General features: G+C 35.7%; 1 long non-coding RNA gene and 1 pseudogene across 1 annotated transcript; one reads left to right on the top strand and one right to left on the bottom strand.

Moving 5' to 3' along the window:
* The window catches only part of LOC126612379 (NEDD8-conjugating enzyme Ubc12-like), a 46,288-nt pseudogene extending 22,428 nt beyond the window's left edge, over positions 1-23,860 (bottom strand).
* Positions 22,161-22,541, top strand: LOC126612409 (uncharacterized). The gene is made up of 2 exons (XR_007619056.1): positions 22,161-22,229; positions 22,386-22,541. It is a non-coding gene; the product is annotated as an uncharacterized LOC126612409 (long non-coding RNA).
* Positions 23,861-24,069: the final 209 nt, after the last annotated feature.

A 24,069-nucleotide genomic window follows, 5' to 3' on the forward strand; every position in this document is an offset into this window, starting at 1 on the left:
CAGTTTGAACACTCGAAATCCTTTAGTCTTAGGTGGCTCAGTGTAACTAAGGGCTGATTTGGTATTGTTGTGCTTTGACAAAAAGCTGCTGTGAGAATAAGCGGCTGTGAAATAAATCAGCCGAGTGTTTGGTAAATTTTTTTGTAAAAGTGCTTTTGGAAAAAAAAGCAGTCTGATAGTGGGTATTTTCATTAAAGGAGCACTGTAACTCTGTGTGCTTTGAAAAAAAACTAGTTTTCCAAAGCTGTAAATAGCTGCTTTAGCTTTTTTTTTTTTTTTCAGCTTATTCTCATAGCAGCTTCCAAAATAAGCCTTTTTTTTTAGTTTACCAAACACCTAAAACCCCTACAGCTTTTTTTCATGAGTGTTTTTTTTTTAAGCACCTCACTCCCAAACCACTCCTAAAGGTCTTTCCAAGCATGACCTTATGCCAAGGATCGGCTATTAAACATGTTTCTTGTTTAGGCTTGTAGTTTGGATTGAGGAGCCTCCAAATGTTATTCTGGACCTTCTCATTCAACAAACAATATAATTTTAGGAAAACTAATGAAAATGACTTGAAAACTTTGAGTTTTAACGATAAGGACAAAATAAAGGGTAAAATAAATAGTATCAAGTTTGACTTTTTAGTATAAAAATGTGAATTCTCGTTAAAATAAACAGTACTATGATCTTTTCGTTATAACTCTTTATAATTTTTCAAGTTAATGATGTCGACTTTTCCTTCCAAAAAATAAAAAAGCAACTCCATAGATGCAAAATCTTTTGGCAGGTGAACGAAATCACGGCCATTGTAATGCTCCACTCTTGATCCATCATAGTCAACGAATTTGTATCAATTGGACGTGTCCACCCATCAGCCACAGACCAAAGCAACGAGGTCATAGTCTGAGGAGATAAGCTGCCTACATCGTACCAAAATCGTAGGACAAAAGCTGATATTGTCCAGTCTTAGTCTTAGCTAGGGGGTGTCTACCCCTACCCCCAAACAACAAAAACAAACAAATTTTAGAGAAAACCTCTCAGTACTGTATATTTTAACGAAAAATTACATTTTTACACTAAAATATCAATTATGATATTATTTATTTTACCTTTTATTTTGTCTTTATGATTAAAACTCAAAGTTTTCAAACATTTCATTAGTTTTCTTAAAAAACAAAGCTCCAAAAAAAGGGTTTAGGACATCTATAGCCTGCAGCATGGCATATCAGAGGGATAAGGATTGTCTGCCCTCCACTTCTGATGCCCTCCCCGTGCTCTTCTATTTTGTGTGGTCATGGTTAAGCCACGTCAACATTTTATATTGTTTTTTTTATATATATAATGAGACAAAAATGAATAGTAATATAAAATGTTGACGTGGCGTAACCGTGATTACACAAACAGGAGGGCACGGGGAGGGCACTGGAAATGGAGGGCAGACAATCCTTGTCCATATCAGAGCCAGACACGCAGTCTGCGCCTGAGCCTATAAAACAAAGACAAGTCCGGCTTCTAAGCAGTCGGTGATCTGCCATCAACAATTGTTGTACAGGCGTGACATTTGCTGAGTCCAAGTTTTATGGAGTAGGAACTCCCCTCCTAATCTCTCCCCCCTTCCATCACCTCTTATTTAAACGGTTGCAATTACGCCATGTTTATATCTTGTTTTGAAAATTTTATATAGAAAATAAGGCAAAAAGAAGAGTGAGAGGAGGGGATGTAATGGGATGGTAATAGGAAGGGAGAAAATCCTACACCCATTGGCAGGGTCACTGGGACCCACCTCCTCCTTACTCCTCAATTGGAAATCTGGAATTCAATTAACCCTATTCAAGTAGATATCGTATTATTGTCTCCTTGAAAACATTGTTAAATTCCATCTGCTATTACGATTTTATCCATCATAACACACGTGCTAACATGGAGAGATTTTTTAAAATATAACGAGAACAATGTTTGTACATTACTCTAGCTACCTTAAGCCACACCATAGTTCATAAAAAAAATAACATACAACCTAAATCAATCACTTGGGTTCCAAACCCGCATGTTGCATCTAATCCTAACATTTTATTTTCTCAAGTACTGTAGTGTGTAAAAGCTTTGACACAACCCACGTTGAGGCCCCATCAACTTTTACAAGATCCAGCCCAAGTCAAGAGGCCTAGTGGACCGAGTCATATAGCTGACTAAACCTTTGGTTACCCACTGAGTTGAAGTGCTGATGTGTCCAATTTTTTTTTTTTTGAGAAACTGGATAAATTCATAACCAGGGCCAGAGCTAAAACACAAGGAAGCCTACCAGGAGGCAACAACCAGAGGAGAAAAATAGAAAGCAGTGAAGATGGGAGTACAGACTAAAGACACAGCACCAAGTGCCAAGCTTCACCCCTTTCACTACCAAAATACAATTATAGGGGACAAGGGAGACCATCCTTGTTCAAAATATGAACCAACGACGATGGGGGACGGCTAATCCAAGTAGACCCGCACATCTCCGTGTTACTTCTCGACGCCAAGCGGTTCGCCGCCAGATTGACCGATCTCGGAACCCAAGACCAGCGGCATGATTGGAAGATATCCTTAAGCCTTAAGATTTTAGTCAACGTAGGATAAGCCTCCTAGCGGCCAGAGGACATATCATGAGCCAAAGCAGAAATGTTCTCTTTAGAATCTGATTCAACAATAATTCTATGCAAGCCCATAGACTTAGCAAACTCACAACCATACCAAATGGCAAGTGCCTTGAAGTGTTCATTTACTTATATAATAACACTTGGTTATCAATTTATGTGTGCGGTACAAGAAAGTATGGGATGCGCTATCCACACATCTCATTTTACTTCTCACACACCCATTGATAAATTATGTCAGTTGATATTCTTCAATTCATCCAATCTTACGGTTGAAAATTAAAAAGGTATGTGTGAGAAGTAAAATAGGGTGTGTGAATATCACACCCCTAAAGTATTCTCTGTCAACTATTCACACACCCTAAATATCCAAAAACCATTTCCCGCCCCCCGGCTGAGTTACGGGTGGTTCTATCCTGAATATCCAAAAAGCCAGTAATACCTTTGCACTCCTTCTATAATCAACTTAAAGCAAGACCACCCATGAACCTCGAACCTACTTCATTAGGCTTAATCCAAAGGTATTAGTATTATTTTCCCTAACTTAAGTAGAATGGTGCACATAGTGTTACCGCACAAGACCTCCAATTTTCTAAAACCCTCAAGTTTTTAGTCTAACAGAGACAATCTATGAATCTAAATCCGATCACTTATGTACAATCTATGAATAGTGTAACTATTTTTGTTCATGTATCTTGGGAGCATCAAGATCTCGACTTTAATACACAACTGTACATGTACACTTTTTATTTATGTCGCACAAGGATTATAAGACCGACCATGTAAGTTGATGAATACTCCAAATTCATATAACTTATGAGAAAAAAGATTTGAACTCGAACGCATATACCAAACCTACGACACCATGCTTGGGGATTCAAACCGGGGCACATATATTTTCAAAGATTTAATTCACATAACTGTAAGTTCAGAAAGTGTAAAAGAACAATATAAAGAGAAAAACTTAATTAATTGGTGCTATGTTCAATTAATAGAGCGGATGCAATCTGCAATTATATTAATTAAAGCCCAAGTAATGAGAAGTAAATATTAAACGGCATTGTTGTAACTATTCGAGATTTATTTGTTTAATATATAGTTCTATTATTTAATTAAAGTGCTTTGTTAAATTATGTTTTTTTCATAAATCAATGAAACATTATAATTAAATTTTATTTCTCAAATAAAAAGGGGTACATCTTAAAAATCTAATAAGATAACCTAATAATTATATGTACCCAAACCAATTTGTGATGCTAGGTTCGTCTTCACTGAGGTTCGAGGTGCCTCATCACATAAAAGATTTCTTCTTCTTGTCGCTTTCCTTAATTTGTGCCTACAAAAAGCTTGTGTGTTCGGCGATGCTTTGTCGTCAACCTTCATGAACATAGCTTCCCAATCTCTTTTATCAATCTGAAGTTCCTTGCATACTCAACTTGACTTCTATAAAATAAACCACTCTACTTGTCAGTCTCACCTTTTAACGTCGTCTCCTTTGGAACAACGTTAGAAACACACTTAATAATTCAGTATGTTGGGCAAATTTTCACAACCTTCCAACATTTGTGATGGTTGAACCTTGTGATGAATTTGGGCAAAATTAGGTACCAATTGTTTGCTCGCATCAACTAAAACAAATAAAATGGGAAAAAAAATAATTATCTCAAAAAAATAAAAGTAGGTGCTGACAAAAAAAAAAAAGAAAATTGTTACCTCATCCCCATTATTTGTGTCACCTTGATAATTTTTCACCGCTTTTGTCTGAGCATCTCAACAACTGCCTAATGCAAAACTCAAATTTTTTATCATACTAGTAAGTGCACTTTTCCTACGACCAGTTCCATACCGACTGCTATAACTTCATGAAATTTCTTCCGCACAAGAAAACATCTTTTAGCGATTAACCATGCAGTTTCGGTTTCGACCCTACCTTCAACGGGATATGCCTTTTCGTAAGCACAAACAACATAGGAATGTAATCAATTAAATAAGAATGTAATAAAAGATTGTACATAATTTCGCATTCTTGCTTTCCTTTTTTATTTTATTTTTGAGACATAGTAGAGCTCTAAGTTTTCTGGATTTTGTCTGGGGATAAATGTTGTAATTCTAGTGCATTTTATAAAATTGATAGACAGTGGAAAAAACCTTAAAGGTTATGAATATGCATTATTTGGTCTTTCAATTACAACTTGCATCCTGTACTTTTATTTTAAAGTCATCAAGAGACTGTAATTGAAGGGATTGAGAATCCACGAACTTTTTTTTTTTCATTTTTGGGGTATCATACCTTTTTCATTTTATGTATGATACCCGAAAAATGAAGAAAAAAAAAAGTTCGTGGATTCTCAATCCCTTCAATTACAGTCTCTTGATGACTTTAAAATAAAAGTACAAGATGCAAGTTGTAATTGAAAGACCAAATAATGCATATTCATAACCTTTAAGATTTTTTCCACTGCCTATCAATTTCATAAAATGCACTAGAAATACAGCATTTATTCCTAGGGCAAAATCCAGAAAACTTAGGGCTATGTCTAATAAATAAGACAAAGGAAATCAGGTGGTAGGAAGAGCATACTATGTAAAAATGCAAATTATGCATTCGGGATCTATAATCTTCGTTACATAAACCTAGAGGACATAAAAATATCTCTATTGCTTTCCCTGATGCATCATATTCCTAAGAACCTGACTATCTTTAGGATGATTTTTGTCCTAAATTGACAATTGATCGCCACCATATCATCTCACAAATGGAATTAGAAAAATAAACGGTGCTATAAAGATGCATTGAAAGACATGGAAGCATACTGTGATGAATTTGATTTCGGTTCAGCAACAGCTCCCGCTTCTAAGTCGATGTTGGGATGGTAGATCTGCACAGATGGTATGCATTATACAACACCAGATATTAAGATGATTTGGATCCTAACCAATAGACTCGAAAGTTAAGTTCCGATATAACGTATGGGTTTCGTTACCTTGGTTTTGCACTTGACCTTCGGAGGCTCGTGAGGGTTAAAACTGCGGGAACTTTAGGACTAAAATTTTGACTTTTCGTCAATTTTCCTGAGAAAATAGCATACAGAATTTGAAAGAAATAGAAAGAGCTATAAAAAACAATGAGAATTGTATTAGCACTCTACATGTAACATCTCATCACAAAATTTATTTTATTTTAATCTTAGTAGTAATAAAATTATTAAAATATTTTTGAAATGCTACGTATGTCTTTCACTTTAATTTTCCTTTCACTTTTTACTCTTATTTTATTATTTTTAAATAATACTTATTTTAAAGAACACGTAATTGCCGGCAAAACTCAAATCGAAATTTTAAACAGACATATTAGGCTTAAAACAGTGAAAATTTTAAATGTTAACTGATGGTATAAATAGAGGGCCTTGTGCAGTATGCGCCACTGCCCTCGTCATTGTTTGTCAGCGCCACTGCCCGTCTGAAACCGGAGACATGCATGGTCAGATATCATTTCTTTTTAATTTTTTAAATACACTACCTCACTCTATCTCATTAAATACACTCTTGTCATCCATCAAACATCATCCTTCACATCCCACCAACATCTCTCTGTCACCTTCGATCATGTTTTCCAGCAAGTTGTAGGATTTTTTGAAGCTAAATCTTGTTGAATTAATCGGGTTTTTTCAAGTTGTAGGATTTGTAAGACGACGATTCAGGATGCTTTTTTGAGCAGTTCCTTAGGAATATTAGGATTCCGTAATCTTGTCCGTTCATTTTATATTATGCGATCAATTTTCATTAAGTACTATTTATATTTGAATTTTAAAATTTAAATAATTTTGACCGTAAGATATACGATGAACGGACATGATTGCAGGATCCCTAAGGAACTGCTCAAGAGAGGATCCTGGTTCTAAGACGACTTCCCACAAACCCTAAACCACAGAATTGAGTTTCGAACAATAAACCTGTCTAGAAAGTCTGAATTTCCACAAACCCTTAAATCACATAACTGAGTTTCGAACAAAAAACCTGTCTAGAAAGTCTGAATTCGGCCGTGGCTTATAGGCCATTGATTTTGTTTATTCCAACTATCTCAGCAATCACCTCATAGTTGGGTTCTTAGAAATTGGATATTTTAGAGAATTAATAGATGTATTTTTATGGGATCTAAGATTGTATTTACAGAATATTATCAATCATGAATACATAATATGCTTTTCTAACCGTCTCCTCTCTCCCTTCAGCTTTCTATAGACTCACTTCCTCATTCTCTCTTCTTCTTTTCTAAAATGAATGCTCGTTTCGATATCATTCTTCCTTCCATTTACGCGCGCAGCTAGTCTCTTGTATTCCAACATGTACGCTCAATTTTCTTACCGAACCTAAGGAGCGCCAGAGAGAAATGCTTAATCGGGACAACCATATATTCCTAAGTCGCATAAATAACCGGATTCCTGAGCAAGATGTCAGCATCGGTGATTAATAAGGGGGAGCAGTTGATGACCTGGAAATAATATTCATCGTAGCAACGGTATTCTTCCTTATCTATCACCAATTCATCGTGCCCTCTATTTTATTTATTCTAATTTTTTTAGCAATTACCTGAAATTAGCCGAGTTTCTAAAACTTGGATACGGTAGAGTATTTATATGTATTTTTTTATAAATTTTAAAACTGTATTCACAGAACATCATCAAACCTAAATACATAATATTCCTCTTCGTTTCATGTAACTTTTAAATAAGATTAAAGATATCAGGTAATACGACAAGTTACGTGAATTGAAAATAAATATTATGTATTCAAGTTTGATGATGTTCTGTAAATACAATTCTAGAACTTATAAAAAAAAACCTATATTAATTCTCTAATGTATCAATTTTTTTAAAAACCCGACTACTTTTAGGTAATTGCTGAAAAATCTGGAATAAACAAAATAAAGGACACGATGAATACGTGAAAGTTATGAAAGGCTACCGTGGCTCTGGTGAATATGATTTTCACTTCAGCAGCTGCTCTCCCTTGTTGATCACCCAAGCAACATCTTGCTTAGGAAACGGTGGTCCTTCTGTTGAGTAAGAAAATCGAACATACATGATAAAATACAAGAAACTAGCTGCGTAAAAGGAAGAAGAATGATATTTTCACGAGCATCCATTTTAGAAAAAGGAGAAGGAGAGGGAGTGAGTCTATAGAAAAAGCTAAGAGGGAGAACGTAAGGAAGGAGAAGTGGACTGACTCTACAGAGAGAAGAAGAGGTTGACTACCTCTCAATTAAAATTTCCTGCTAACTTTTAAACAAAATAAAAAATGAAAGTTGTAATAGATAAACCAAGTAATGTCTACTTGTAACATTTAAGTTATTTACTAGTATCAACTAATTTAATAAAATATACGAAAATAATGGTATTTATTTCTAAGATTAAAGTCCTAAAATAAGTTTAAGAGTTGTGATGTCTCGGAAATAGGATGATAGAAATTAAGTAATACGAACAATTTAGTAGAATGAGACATTATTTGGAGTCAATAATGTTCTATAAATACAATTATAAAGCTCATAAAAATACCTACATTAATTCCCTAACGTATCATATTTTTAAGAATCCGACTATTTTCGGGGTAATTGTTTAGAAAGCTGGAATAAACAAAATAAAAGGCACGATGAATACTTGAAAGCTATGAAAGAATACAGCCACTCTGGTCAATATGATTTCCAGTTAAGCAAGCTACTCCCCTTCTTGACCATCGACCATGACCATCGACCATCGACGCCGACATCTTGCTCAGTAAAGGTTGTTCATGCGAGTCAGGAGCCAGTGGTTGTCAGCATTCCCCTCCTCCCCTCTCTCTTAGCTTTCTGTAAACTCAGGAGTGAGTCTACAAAAAACTAAAAGAGGGAGGAGGAGGGGAATGCTCAGCCGAAACAACTATTGGGTCCTAAGTCGCATTAACAACCATCGGTTACTGAGCATAATGTCAGTGTCGATGGTCAACAAGAGGAGCAGCTGCTAGTCTACACGAAGCTAAGAAAGTAAGGGGAGGAGACAAGAAAAGAAGGAAGGAAAGAGAAATTGAGTCTACTGAGAAAAAGAGAAGAGGGTGAGTGAATGAGGAGAGGGTTGGCGGGAGTAGCTGTATATATAGGGCTTTGTTGTACGTGGCAGCTGGCACGAATGGGGTACTAAAGATTCATTTGGACAAATAAAAAGGAAAATAGAAAAACAAAAAATACTAGCCAATGTGACCGGAACGGTATACACAAAACTTTCTCAACCTAAAACTTAGGACTGGTTTGATATTGCTGTGCTTTGAAAAAAAATTATTGTGAGAATAAGTGGTTGTGCTGTGAAAATAAACGGCTGTGAAATAAAGCAGCAGAGTGTTAGGTAAACTTTTTTGTAAAAGTGCTTTTGAAAAAAAAAACAGTCTGATAGTTGGTCTTTTCATTAAAAGAGCACTGTAGCTCCGTGTGCTTTGAAAAAAAACCAGTTTTCCAAAGCTGCAAATAGCAGCTTCAGCTTTTTCCTTTGATTTCAGCTTATTCTCACAACAGCTTCCAAAATAAACCTTTTTTTTTTAGTTTACCAAACACCTAAAACCCTCACAGTTTTTTTTTATTGGTGCTTTTTTTTTTAAGCACCTCACTCCCAAACCACCCCTTAATACCACAACCCACCCTCCCCCTCAGTTCATTGATATCCAAAATACCATTATACCCTTGCATTCCTTTTGCAATCAACTTCATACATTTTATGGATAATATACTACTGTTTTTGTCCATGTAGTCATCTAAGTATGTAAACAAGCTAAATTTTTAAATTCGGTCACGTATATGCATTTTATGCAAAATGTTACTGTTTTTGTCCTTGTAGCTCGGGCGCATCACAAGGTTGATTTTCACAATTGTACATTGTTGAATCTCATATTGGTCGTTCTAAGAGATAATTAATAGTTTAAATATCTTAACTTCATTATAACTAATACTGATAAAACTTCACACTTGACAGATTGTGTATTGTGTAAGTAATAATTACCCAGTTGGAAACAATAATTGTGTTATTGAAAATGAGCCCTTGGCCCCGTGTGTAGGGTAAGTCTCTATTGCCTCCACGTGGTTGCTGATGCGAGGATCTCTCATTTGTGACCCACTAATTGGATTCCACATGAGGGGGCGTGTTGAATCTCACATCGGTCCTACCAAAAAAGATAAGTAATCATTTAAATATCTTAACTCCACTCTAAGACCATCTTCAACCCATGGGCTAAAACCCAAATTTTTTAGCCCGGAAAATTTAGCTTTTAGCCCAGAAACAACTTTTCTGGCAAAAAAATTTAGCCCGGGATTATTGAAGAATAAACTTAGGCTAATTTTTTTTCTTAAATTCACTTTTAAAAAAAATTATGTAGACTATCGTAAATTAATTTTATGAACATTTTAATCTAAAAATATTTAAATTCCGATAAATATTGAAAAATCACTAAATCTTTCCAAAAGCAAGCCTTCAATTTTTTTTAATTATGTTAGCCGTTGGATTTAAATTTGGGTCGTTAGATTTTTTTTTTTTACCATCAGATTTGATTATATTCGATCTCAACTGTTGGATTCAATGCATTTTAAAATAACATTTTAAAAATAAATAAATTTGAATCTGGACCTTTGGATCAACCAACGGTCCAATAATGCCAACTGTCTGATGAACAAAAGAGCCGTTGGGCTCATAATTGCTTCCGACAGCGGCCCTAACAGTAGGTCCTACCCTGTCGGGCGCTGAAGGCTAATGCTCACATGGGACGAGTGGCGCGAGTGACCGGGCCGAGAGTGGGCTGGGAAAGAGAGAGTCCACGCGTTTCTGGGCTATTTCTTATGGGGAATTTGGCCCTCAATTGAGATTTGACTTGTAGCCCAAAGATTTGGCTTGGGTTGGGTTTGAGGGGGGGGAATAGGGGGAATTTGGCATTTAGCCCAGGGTTGGAGAGAGTCTAAATAACACCGAGATTTTTTGTGATAAAACTTCACACCTAAATGATTGTGTAGATGGTAATTACCAAGTTGTGATAATATTGGTGTAGTTGAATGTGAACTCTTGGCTTGTCATTCTGATAATTCTACATACATGTGCACATTTTATTTCTGTCGTACAACGATCATAAAACTGGTCATGCAAGTTGAAATAACATATTTGGATATGCTCTAAATTCACTTAATTTATGGAAAGAGAAATTTGAGTTGGAACGTTCCAATCTCCTTTGCATAAAAGACAAAAAAAATCTTAACAGGTGTATGTATTAAACAACATTAAATTAATTTAATAATTAAAGTGGAGGTACCGCCCCTCTGGTTCGTTGATGTTTATATGAGTTCCACAAATAATACTGTGGTTAGGACTTTGTACCCCTTTGGACAAACAAAAAAGGAAAAATAGAAAAGCATAAAAACGTGTAGCCAAAGGGTCATATTGGTGAAAAACATCAACCGAAACCCTGATAACAAAATTGGAAGAAAAAAAAAAACAGATAAAAAAGAAACGTGTGGCCAATGTGACCGGTACGCAACGGCTGCATTGGTGCACAACATCAACAGAAAGCCTAATACCAGAAAATTGGAAAAGAAAAAATAAATGAAATACCAAAACTTGTGGGGGACCCCCAGTAAAAATTATTTGAAAAAAGGAAGGCAGGCGAGCCAAAAACTTGTAGGGCATATTTGAAAGGAGAGTGGCATCCGCGAGTGAGGGCGAGTGGGGAAATTGGATCGTCTCCACCTATATCAGCCGCAGACCGGGTCAATGAGGTTAGGCCATCTCTAATCGAGTGCTGGTCAGATAGCTCGTTTTAGTCCTCTGGCTCTCCAAGATTCCTCAAGATATTAATGTTTTAATGAACAGTATAGAGTCATATTTGCCTCCGTCTCCAACCGAGGGTCAGAGGGCCAGATGACTCGTTTTAGCCCTGTCACAAAAAATCGTCTCCAACCGAGGGTCATATGGCCAAACATAATTTATTATTTAAATTTAAAAACTACAACAACTTATATTTAAAAACTACAAATTAATTTTAAATACTACAAATTAAATTTAAAAACAATATTAACTTAAATTTAAAAATTACAACGACTTAAATTTAATATCCATAATCAACATTATCTTCATCATCTGCCATTGTAGGAGTATAGTCAGAGGTAAACAAAAGCCGCCGAGACATAATTTCTTTTTTTTTTTTCTATCAAAATAGGCCTTACTCATTGGAGTGTAATTCGAAGTGTTCATTTCCATATTCTTATCATCAATCTCTTCTTGTATTTGTTTGGCCCATTCTTCATATCTACACTTCCTTTCTTCCGCCTCAAGGGCATTTTGCTCCGCCAGTAATCGCAATGAGGCCACCACTTCATGTTGAGCGGCGTAATCAGCATTTGCTTTGCCATTTTCCCTCAACCTTCGAGCCTTGTTTCGTCCCATAGCCCTAGGTAAAGAACTTTCGGACGGAGTCGAATTTTCCACCCTTGTTTGTTGAATGGTAGGAGATCCATCTTCATTCATATCTATAGATGGGGATGCAGCTCCCAAAGGATCCACTCTATGTTGAGGTGGATTTTCAAATAACACCCACCCTTTACAAATTTCCTAACAACCGTGAAACTGAAAGGGTTTTGAGCTACCCTCCATATACAATTCCTTCGCTTGGCGTAACTGGAAAATATAATTACAAAAATTTTAGGAAATTAATTGTAATGTAATGACATATAATTACAAAAATTAAATATAATATAATTAAACATTTAAAATAAACTGTGAAAACACTAACTTCGTCATAGTAATTGGCGCCGCTTTCATGTCTACTTGCTGCTGCTAATAGTGCTTGATGTCATTTATTCAAACTTGGATGAAGATGTTTCTTCCATCTTGAAGAACAACTTTCGTGGTTTCGGGTATTCGGTGGAATGGTGCCTTCATAGAACTCTAAGTATTTTTTGGATACACGAGTCCAAACACCTTCACTTGTTTGAGAAATCCCCCTCACACTATCTTCTGAGACCCATCTATTAAGTCTTGCAAAGAGCTTCATCTTCTTTTCGGGTCCAACCCCTACCTTTCATTGCAGATGAGACCTTTTTTTTGAAAAAAATGAAGGAAATATTGAAGGAAATTATTGAAAAATTGAAACAAATATTATAGATGAAGGAAATATTGGAAAATATATTGAAGGAAATATTGAGAAATATATTGAAGGAAATATTGAAAAATATTGAAGAAGGAAATATTGCAAATGAAGTGATGAATTGAAAGAACTTCACCATATTTATAGAAGAAAAGAAATGTTTAAAAAAAAAAAACCCAACGGCTAGCTGACTCAGCTAGCCGTTATATTTTAAAAAAATTCAAACTATTAGTGTCGGTTATAATCGACACTAATAGTAAAACTATATAAAAAAAAGAATTTCTCTTTAATGATGTCGGTTATAACCAACAGCAATAGGAAAACTACAAAAAAAAAAAAAGCAGCCAGCCTTTTGGCCCTTTGGCCCTTTGAAATTCCGTGGGGCCCTCCCAGATTCTCGAGCCCTCTGACCTAACCATCAGTTGGAGACGGTTTTAGGGTTATTTTCAGCAATCTGGCCCTCTGGACCCTTCGCTTAGAGATGACCTTATAGTTTGAAGGGGTACCTACCTCCCTTCTTTTTTAGTCGATCCTACCCCCACCCCATTTTTTTTTGTCAATCCTACCCCTACCTCTTGGTGCTGCCTGCATCGTACCAAAACCGAAGGACATAGGTGCAGTTTGGGATTGAGGTGATTAAAAAAAAACTGTGAGCTTTTTTATGTTTAGTAAACATTCAGTTTCAGTTTTTTTTTCACTGTTTTTTGTGAAAAAAAACCAAAAAAACAAGAAGTTGCAAAACCCAGCTTTGAAAAATCGGTTTTTTCACATTTGTTTTACATAAAAATTTACCAAACACTATAATACTGTTTTTTTTTTCAAAAGCATTTTACAAAAAAGTTTACCAAACACTCTATAGTTTTATTTCACAACTGCTTATTTCTACAGCACATCAGAAACAATTTTTTTTCAAACCACAGCAATACCAAACCAGCCCATAAGCTGATCTTGTCCAATCTTAGTCTGGGACAAGGATTGTCTGCCCTCTTTTTTCCGGTGCCCTCCCATGCCCTCATGATTATGTAGTCACGGTTAAATCACGTCAATATTTTATATTACTATTTATTTTTGTCTTATTATCTTTATAAAAAAAAACTAGCCTCTCCGCACGCACGTTGCATCACGGGCGCTATGCGCCCCTAAAGGTATATTGTGTTTTTTTTTCTATTGTAATTATCAAGATATATTTTAGATGTATTGGGCAAATATGAACTTTATCTTTATCATGCACGTCTTAAAAAATTGTCATATTTTTTGTTTTCACTTTGCCTAAAGTAATGATTTAAATGTTATTTATGCAATTATCAAACAACATCATCTGGAGGCAATTTGCTACCTAAAGTTCATAAACAATAGTAAGTAGATGTGAATAAAAAAAAAGTAGATGAAAAAATTAAATACTTGTAGAAAAATACAAAACAACTTAAATGTCAAAATATAAAACCTACATCACAATATGTACATTTTCACAATACGCATAAAGTCTATATGTCATTGTTTCTTTTGAAAAGAAAATTGACATCAATGCTGCAATTTCCACCCATTCGTTCCTGATTGACACTTCAGATTTTCATTGCCAATCTACAAACAATAGTGAGAAAATTAAAAATCAAATAAAAAGAGGTAAATGATAAGTGAGAAATGCATATTGAAATATTATCGTTAATAAAGTTGTTACCTATTAGGAATCACCATAATTAGCGGGAATGAAGCAAGACTTCTTTGTATACTACATTCCGTGTAAATACATCTTGTTGGCCGACTATGGAGCCATTTTTTACTAACACAGTTGTGGTTGACTTTGAGACCCCCTGGATAAAGCCACATATAATTGTCCATGACTGAAGACGTGATCTGGAAGGTAAACGCCTACATGTGGTACTGTCTGACCTTGAGATTTGTTTATAGTGATAGAGAAACTTAGTTTCACTGGAAACTGCTTTCTTGTAAGTTCAAATGGAAGCCCGGCAGTATCAGTACTTTTGAGAGGGATTCTTGGTAAGAAAACTCTGGATCTGGCAAATTGTCTAGTTAGAATTTCAGCTTCAATAAGATTTCGGTAAGAACCACGACACAATAATCTTGTACCATTACACAATCCCAATTTCGGATCAACATTCCTTAAAAGCATGATTGGATCACCTCTTTTCAGAGTTAACTTGTGCGGAGGCAAACCACCAAGTGAGATTGAATTCAAGAACTCTGGCTGATACAAATTCCTTTCATCATCCTCAACTGAATTAAATGAATACATTGTCTCTTCTAAACCTGGAAACATATTGATTATCTTTTCATTTAACATATCAACGTCTTCATTTGTAGGAGTTATCACTGCCCTTTCCACCATGTAGGTTGCATCATTCATATAATCCTCTAAGTCAGGGAAGATTTTGGCAATTAATTGATTGATGGAATGCTCACTCTCCCATGGTATGACCATGCATTCAGGTAGTTTTACCATATCATCCATAATAACATTTTCATTCCCATCACCAACACGAAGTAAAAATTCTGAAAATTCACGATCATTTATGGATCTCATGTTTTGTTTGAGTTTTAAAATGTTTACCTCTGACCAAAATGATGCCTTAACAACACTTGCTTGGATTAGTTCGGACTTGGTTCCTTTCCGGATAACAGGAAGAACTTGTCAAAAATCTCCCCCAAATATCATTATTTTTCCCCCAAATGGTAAGTCAATATCCGTTAGGTCTTGGAATGTTCGATCGAGTGCTTCAAATGCATGATGATGCGTCATTGTTGCTTCATCCCAGATAATTGCCTTTGCCTTTTGTATTAGCTTTGCTAAATCAGATTGCTTACCAATCGAACACATCGATGATGCATTGAGACTAAGTGGTATCTTGAATTTAGAATGTGCTGTCCTCCTACCAGGCAATATCGTAGCTGCTATTCCAGATGATGCTTTTGCTAAAACTATGTGCCCCAACCTTCTCAAGCTTGCTAACAATGTGTGATATAAGTAAGTTTTTCCAGTTCCACCGGGACCATCCACAAAAAAAGTTACATTCTCTGATCGTTGAACTGCACCCATTATTATGTTAAACGCATTTCTTTGGTCATTATTTAAGCGTTCAATTGCATCAAGATCTTGTTGTGGAATACCTATGGATATCTCATCTTCAATACATCTTGTCATTCCTGAACTTGATTCATTTCCTCTTGTCATTTGGGGGAAATCAAACTCGTTTATACTCTTATTAAATTGAACCAAAAGTATGTTCAACTCACGCAAGAGTCTGTTGGTAGCAAGTGTGGGAGTCATGTTAGTCATGGAAACATAATCTTCTATCATGAATGGATATAACTCATCCTATAACCCTCGAACACCAATTGGTGCACAATATACCAATATGGTGACGAATAATCTTCGTAAAGCCGATGACATTTGAATTGTGGAGGCCTCTAGCAAACATTGTCGAATACTGTCATCTCTTTCTAATAAACCTCGTTGTTCTGCTGCCTATTTAAATGTTGGATGCAAAACCCCATTAATCGTTCTCAAGTTTGTGAAGGATGTTGGTCCTCTAACATGATTAAAAAGAATTCGAAGGTAAAATTTTTCACCTTCAGCAGGTGAAACTGCATATATTCGCCCAATAACCTTGTTACGATTCATTCTTTTAGACCACTTTCTTTGAGCTTGAATCCATATGTAATGTGATGGGATTTCCATGTATAAGTACCGTCACGCTTCTGCATCCACATGATTAAGTGTAAAAAATTCAGTTAATATTGTCTTTCTTGTACTCTTATCATGTAGAATATTTATTATGCTCTCGTCGGCACGAAACTGAACTTGGTGCATATTAGGAAGATGTATTTGCAATCGCTCAACAGATGGGTAAATTCGATTAATAATGAACTTGAATATCTTCCATAATGCATCTGGTGCGCAAACCCATCTTGCATCCTGAAACTGCTTTATTTCATCGTATTCAAGGTCTGATTGCACTTCGACTGTCACTCTATCTGGGCCTTTGTAAACATACTTATATAAGTACTTGACACTTTTTATGCTTGCACAAATTTCAACATTGATGTGACAATCATACCTTAACAGCAACCATGGATTATATGGAATGACCCAACTATTATCAACCATTATGTTTCCTGTCGATCAAGAGAAACGGGCAATCGATTTCCTTGCCTTTGATAAATTGGATACGAATCATTCCCTTGAACAGTGACTGGTGCAAATGGTTTGGGATACTTTCTCTTACAGCTCCCATTTTTCATACATGGAGATTGAGGATTATGAATCCCACATGGGCCATGAATCATATGCTTTAACACCACATTGTAAAGTTAAGGCTCTACGTCTTCGTTTGGTATTTCAGCTCTAACAATTCGGTCATACTCATCTGGGTTATTGATCTTATCATTTTCATCTAACACCACCAGCATATGCACATGTGGAAGACCACGTTTCTGAAACTCTATAACGTATGCGTACGCAACAACACTGCCCAGTACCCCATTTTCAATGATGTCTTCTTTTAGTTGCTCAAGTTTTGCACGAAATACTCTAGTGAGTAAGTCAGGACGATCTTGTGGAGTTTGTCCAGCGAGTAATTCACTTTTGATTTCTTCCCAACTTGGGTTACATGTCATGGTAATAGAAAGATATGGTTTTCCGAATCTTTGAACCAGAGTCATTGCATCTTGATATCGTTGGTACATGTCACGTGGGCTTCCAACAAATGATGATGGTAAAATTATTCTACACCCAATGCTACCTGTTAATTTTTTATTTTCAATTAACTATGCATATTGTACAGATTTTGAACAAAGTTATATTTTTAAATAACGATAACTGAACTGATATATATACCTGCATTGTGTTGACCTGCATTTAAAGAGTCTTGAAGTCCTTTATAGAGATCTGCTCTAACTGTGGCTTGATTAGAACGCAGCCATCGAAGTTTTTGTGATTCAATTTTAATGTAGTTATCTACAACATATTGTTGCAAGAGACGCCCACCTCGAAGCAAAAGTGATGATCCATTATGGCGTATCTGCAGAAGCAAATTTCATATATTGCTTTTAATATGGGAATCATCATTCATTTATATATATTGGGAAGTAAATTATGTTATTGGTACAAACCTGTAACATATAAGCATAATAGTCGCAACATGTTATTGCTCTTCCACCATCATCACGACTATTAACATCCCAACCACATGTACCGTAAGGTAGCAATAGTGGATACTGTAACGGATCATAAAATCCGACATAGTCTCGGACGTGAGAAAGTCTTCCACTAATTGTCTCGACCACGATATCCCTTCCATTTGCAATGGTGGCATCATCTCCATCTATTATAATTGCTGCAACTTGTGATGCTGATGGTAGACTATACTGACGCCGATCTATTGGTTGCTCTTTTAGGATCAACTTGCAATTCGGCAAATCTTGGTGTTGTCCGAGGCTTCGCAATGTATGAACAAAAGGATTATGGTTGTTCAACATTTGTTGTATCTTTTCAACCACACGTCTATCTAAAACTTCACTTTCACACATCAAATAATTTGCATATTTAATTTAAAAATTAGTCTATCTAACATTATTCTTCCGCACAAATATGAAGAAAACTCTTAAACATTTGCTATTAAAAACTAACATATCAATCTGTGGTAATTAAATCTCTAATTACAATTGGTATATAGAGTACAATGCCCAGGTTCATGTTATACTTGACCCTCTCTTATCTTAATCCCATTCGTCACCATGTCAGAGTCTAGTAATCTGCACACCATGGTCACCTCGGACCTTATTCGACGACGACGTCGAAGTGGAAGTGGAAGTGGTCGTATCCTATCACCAAGGGCTGGTAGTAAAAAAAAATTTGGTTAGAAAGAAATCATACTTTAAACCAACTCCACCCTACTGTTTGTTTAAAAAAAAAAACATGAAAAATGTGAACTAAAAATAGAAAAACGAACTGGTTATCAGACAAATCCTTAAACTGCCCAAGAAAAGAATGTAAAAAAATAAAATCAAATTACCAGAAAACAGAAATGAGATGTTCTACAAAATCATAATTTCATAGTTCTTTCTTCAACTCAAGCAATTGGAATTGCACAGCCTAGCCCATACTGCAATTCCATGAATCAGGAGCTCCAGGACCAGAAAATCCTCCCTCTCTAATGTTGAACATTCTAGTCCTAACCCGAATTGGCACACTCATAATTATGTACTCACTCACTCCTCTAATTGTGTCAACCCTCCTATTCGCACAACCATATGAACATATGATCCACCACCTGCTCGAACGACGTCAATGCACTCACACTCTTCCCCATTTTATTTGCTCCGAATCACGTCAATCCAACCAGTTGCCCCATGTATTTCATCACATCCCTGACGCAGATCATGTGCCGGCATTCTATGTTCATCCCATGTTGTTTTATCGTATGCAGACTCGCGTCCCTTCAATCCCAAGCATCCTCTGCACTTCCAGAATGTCATTTCTTACCAATTGGAAAACTATTAGCAACCAAACTCAGAAATTAGGAGCCTTCAAGAATATAACGAACAAACTAAAAACTTAACTTTGAGAATATTAGTTTAAGTGGTACCTGAATCCGAAGCACAAAGCCAAGAAAATAAAGAGAGCTATACCAAAATTAGAAGCACATAGCCAAATTGGTAAATATTAGTTTATAGATTTACAAAATATAAAGAAACCCAATTCTAGAACCAGAAGCACATAGCCAAGAAACTAAAAAGAAAAAACCACAAAGTAATCCAAAAAACCCAAAAGTCACACAAATCAGTCAAATTCTTTTTGGCAGAAAAGAAGAACATACAATGGGAAACTTGTTGCTGGTATAGCAAATAAGCATACAGGTCTTCCCCACAGCCCCATCTCCCAGAGTCACAACTTGATGAACCTTGAAGAGCTTCAAGCCATTGGAAACTAAGAAAATACTCAGAGAGGCAAAATCTACATAGAAAACGAAAAGAAAAGGTGGGTTGTGGTTGGGTTGTTGGGATATGCACAAACAGAATGATCCGGTAAAACTACAGGCTGCAGGATAAGATTCAAAACATATTAAACCAAAAACCAGTGTATAATTCATACCAGTGTGAGATGATTCTTGGCAAATAAATAGAATCCAACGAAACTGAAATTCACTTAGGAGAAAGAGTAAGTTGTACCAATGTGAGATGATTCTAACCGACGGGAAATATCTGATGAATTTCAAAAGAAACTTCGAAAAACCACTCGGAGGAGATGAGTCTGCGCAGAAGACGAAAGTGAGTTTGTTTACTCTTTGTATATGTTGTGGGGGTTAAGTGATGATTTAAGATCTTTAGAACGTGCGGTAAATGGCGGTTACTTCTCCAGTATTGGCAACTGCTGCAACTACTGTTCTGAGTGGAAGTATGGAAAGTTTCGGTTCCATCTGGAGTGGTTTTCTTTTCTTTTTTTTTATTTACTATTTTTGTGTTTTTTTTATGGTGAAAAGATTAGAGTGCGATACAATAGTTATAAGAAGATCAATCTTTATATATATAGATGAAACTGCTCTGACTTGTTGCGCTATACATACGTCTTTTTTCTGCTTCTTCAGTACTGTAACCTTTACCAATGGCCTCCGCTGGGATATCTGCAGTTTGAGATAAATTGATGGAATGGCCTCCGCCTATCCTCTTCGTCCTCGGCAAGGATATCTAACAGTTTGCGAAAAACTGATTTGCAAACGTGGTGGAATTTGCTCTTCCACGTTTGATTTCCAAATGGTACAATATTACTATTTTGTCCCTATTTTGTTGGGTAGTTGTTAATTATTTTCTGTATCACATTACACAATGGTATGGTAATTAACAACTACCCAACAAAATAGGAACAAAATAGTAATATTGTACCATTTGGAAATCAAACGTGGAAGAGCAAATTCCACCACGTTTGCAAATCAGTTTTTCTCAACTGTTAGATATCCTTGCCGAGGACGAAGAGGATAGGCGGAGGCCATTCCATCAATTTATCTCAAACTGCAGATATCCCAGTGGAGGCCATTGGTAAAGGTTACAGTACTGAAGAAGCAGAAAAAAGACGTATGTATAGCGCAACAAGTCAGAGCAGTTTCATCTATATATATAAACATTGGAGGTTACGGGCACTAAGTACCAATTGTCTACGCTACAGTTTCAATCTTTGAGTGTGCAATTAGGGATGATGGATGATGAATTCCAGATGGTTGCGACTTATTATTTAAAGCTACTTCTTGCTTCCGCTTTAGTTTTTTACTTGCACATGTTTCTATTTGCATTTTGATATGTACGTTCTCTACCATTGTTGGTTGTAGTTTGACTGTTTACTTTTACTCTTCAGTGTTGTATGTATGTATTTCATCAACAGTGATTAATGCATTTGTTATTGTTTTCCACAAAGAGTTTGCACTCTCTCATCCAAACGTTAGTGACATTGGTGATTAATTTTAGCAACAAAAATACATTGAATCCATCGCCATGGATCTGGGGATTGGTGGTGATCAGAGATTGAACGTGGAGGATTGAGTTGAGGAAAAGTAACGCGAAACCTAAACGGGCAAACGAAATCATTTGGTACTTCAAATGTAGGTTGGTTTTCTTCTCTCTCATTTTTTTCTTTTTTTGTTCTTCTTCCTTTTCCAACAAATTTTCTTATAACTCTAGGCCACGATTGCTTATAAAGTATTAGAAAAAAGGATAAATGAATGAAAAAAAAGATATATCACAGTAGCATATTTTTGCCCATGAGTAGCCTCTCCATAAAATGGGGGTAAGGCTAGCCGACATTCACCTCTCCCAGACCCTGCGTAAAGCGGGAGCCTTGTGCACTGGGTACGACCTTTTTATCCTTTTTTCTTTGTTTATTAATTTTATTGACACAAGTTTTTTCATTAGGGATAGAAATTTGGCCAAAATATGCTACTGTGATATATCTTACAAGGCTAAAGACGCTTATATGCATGTTTGAAGGAACAAATTGAGTTTGTCAAACAGTAGCGTGGTCATACAGGTTCGATTTTTCCCAATTGTAATCTTAATTATTCATGTTCTTCACTATCTTGGTTAATTTGCTGCCTTTTTATCTTATCGCTTTATTGTGTTCACTTCCAATATCATACTTGGAATCTCAACGCATTCCAAATTGAGGAAGAGTAAACATATAGAATATTTGCGTTTAGCTTCTTCTCTGTTCTTTAAGTTTGATATATATTTAAAAAAGTGGGTTGAAAAACATAAGTAAAATCATGTGTCATAGTTCCCTTCTAAGAGTGTCAATATTAGCATGGATGTTGGCAATGGCCACAGCTCAAGTCGTGGCTTGAACGAAGAGGTGAAGAAAATGAGGGAGGAGTGGATGAATAAAGAAGAACACAGAAAGGCTGTGGAGTTGGTTTAGTAAGATTATGCTACCAAGCTTGATGATTTGGAGGCTCAAATTAGGTCAGTTTTAATATCAAATTAGCCTTAAAAAAAAAAAAAAAAACTACAGAATATGTGTTGCTAGGTTCATTTTATAGTTTCCATTTTTTTTTCCTTGCAAGATTGATTTGAACAAGATGTTTAGCTTCATTCTGTTTATGTGTTTTTCTTTGCCAGGTACGGAGGTTTAAACAATATTAGTTCAAGACTAATAAAATTGACCTCTTCATTATCCCATGGAAATAAAATTTGGGAGGATCAAGAAATGAATAGAGATTGAATTGTTAGGTAATTTTGTCTTATTTATTTGTTAATTTTATACTCATAACAACATTTGAACGAGTTTAAGTTTTTTTCCTTAATCAAGGTATAAATTGCTTTTTTTTTTTTTTTTTTTTTTTTGTAGCTCACTATGATCTCCATGCTTATTGTTCTATGTGGGCTGTTACAAAACATTTCAGAGCAAGAGCCAATTTATTCGACCTTGGATTGGTTAAAAGAAGAAGAGCATGTGTTTTTTTGCAATAATCAATTTTCATTGAACTTGGAGAAATACTATTTAACCAACTAGGATTTTAGTTTGTTTGTAACTTAAGTTAATGCTAAGGAAAATTAATGAAAATGGCTTGAAAACTAACATGACAATCTGTGGTAATTAAATCTCTAATTACAACTGCTTATTTTTACAGCACAGCAGAAACAACTTTTTTTCAAACCACAGCAATATCAAACCAGCTCATAAGCTGATCTTGTCCAATCTTAGTCTGGGACAAGGGTTGTCTACCCTCTTTTTTCCGGTGCCCTCCCATGCCCTCATGTTTATGTAGTCACGGTTAAATCACATTAATATTTTATATTAATATTTATTTTTATCTAATTATCTTTATAAAAAATAATATAAAATATTGACGTGTAGCCAATGTAATGTGATTTTTCCAAAAAATAAAAAAAAATCGAAACGTGTAGCCAATGTGACCAGTTCGCAACGGCCCCATTGGTGCACAACATCACCAGAATGCCTAATACCAGAATTGGAAAAGAAAAAATAAATGAAATACAAAACTGGTGGTGGGCCCCAGTAAAAATTGTGGTAATTAAATCTCTCTTCACAACTGCTTATTTTTACAGCACAGCACAAACAACTTTTTTTCAAACCACAGCAATACCAAACCAGCCCATAAGCTGATCTCGTCCAATCTTAGTCTGGGACAAGGATTGTCTGCCCTTTTTTTTCCGGTGCCGTCCCATGCCCTCATGTTTATGTAGTCACGGTTAAATCACGTCAATATTTTATATTAATATTTATTTTTGTCTTATTATCTTTATAAAAAATAATATAAAATATTCACATGTAGCCAATGTAATGTGATTTTTCCAAAAAAAAATAAAAAATCGAAACTTGTAGCCAATGTGACCAGTTCGCAACGGCCCCATTGGTGCACAACATCACCAGAAAGCCTAATACCAGAATTGGAAAAGAAAAAATATATGAAATACAAAACTGGTGGTGGGCCCCAGTAAAAATTGTTTTAAAAAAGGAAGGCATGCGGGCCAAGAAACTTGTAAGGCACACCGAAGAAAACCTGCTTGACGAAATGCCGCAGAAAAGCAAAAGGAAAGGAAATGGAATGGGAAAGCAAAGACGGGAGAGACACAATAAAGACGGACAAGGAATGAAACGGATTCACAGTCTTCCTTTCTTCTTTGTTCTTGTCTTCCTACTACTTGTTCCCGTGGCCATAGGGTTCCCTTTCCAAAATACAAATCATATCAACGACATATCGTCGGTTGTATCTGAAGAAAGAAAAAAAAATAAATAAATAAATAAAGATATTATCGCCGTTGCCGGGGATCAAACTCG

The sequence above is a fragment of the Malus sylvestris genome, chromosome 17, assembly GCF_916048215.2.
Source record: "Malus sylvestris chromosome 17, drMalSylv7.2, whole genome shotgun sequence".
Classification (NCBI taxonomy): domain Eukaryota; kingdom Viridiplantae; phylum Streptophyta; class Magnoliopsida; order Rosales; family Rosaceae; genus Malus; species Malus sylvestris.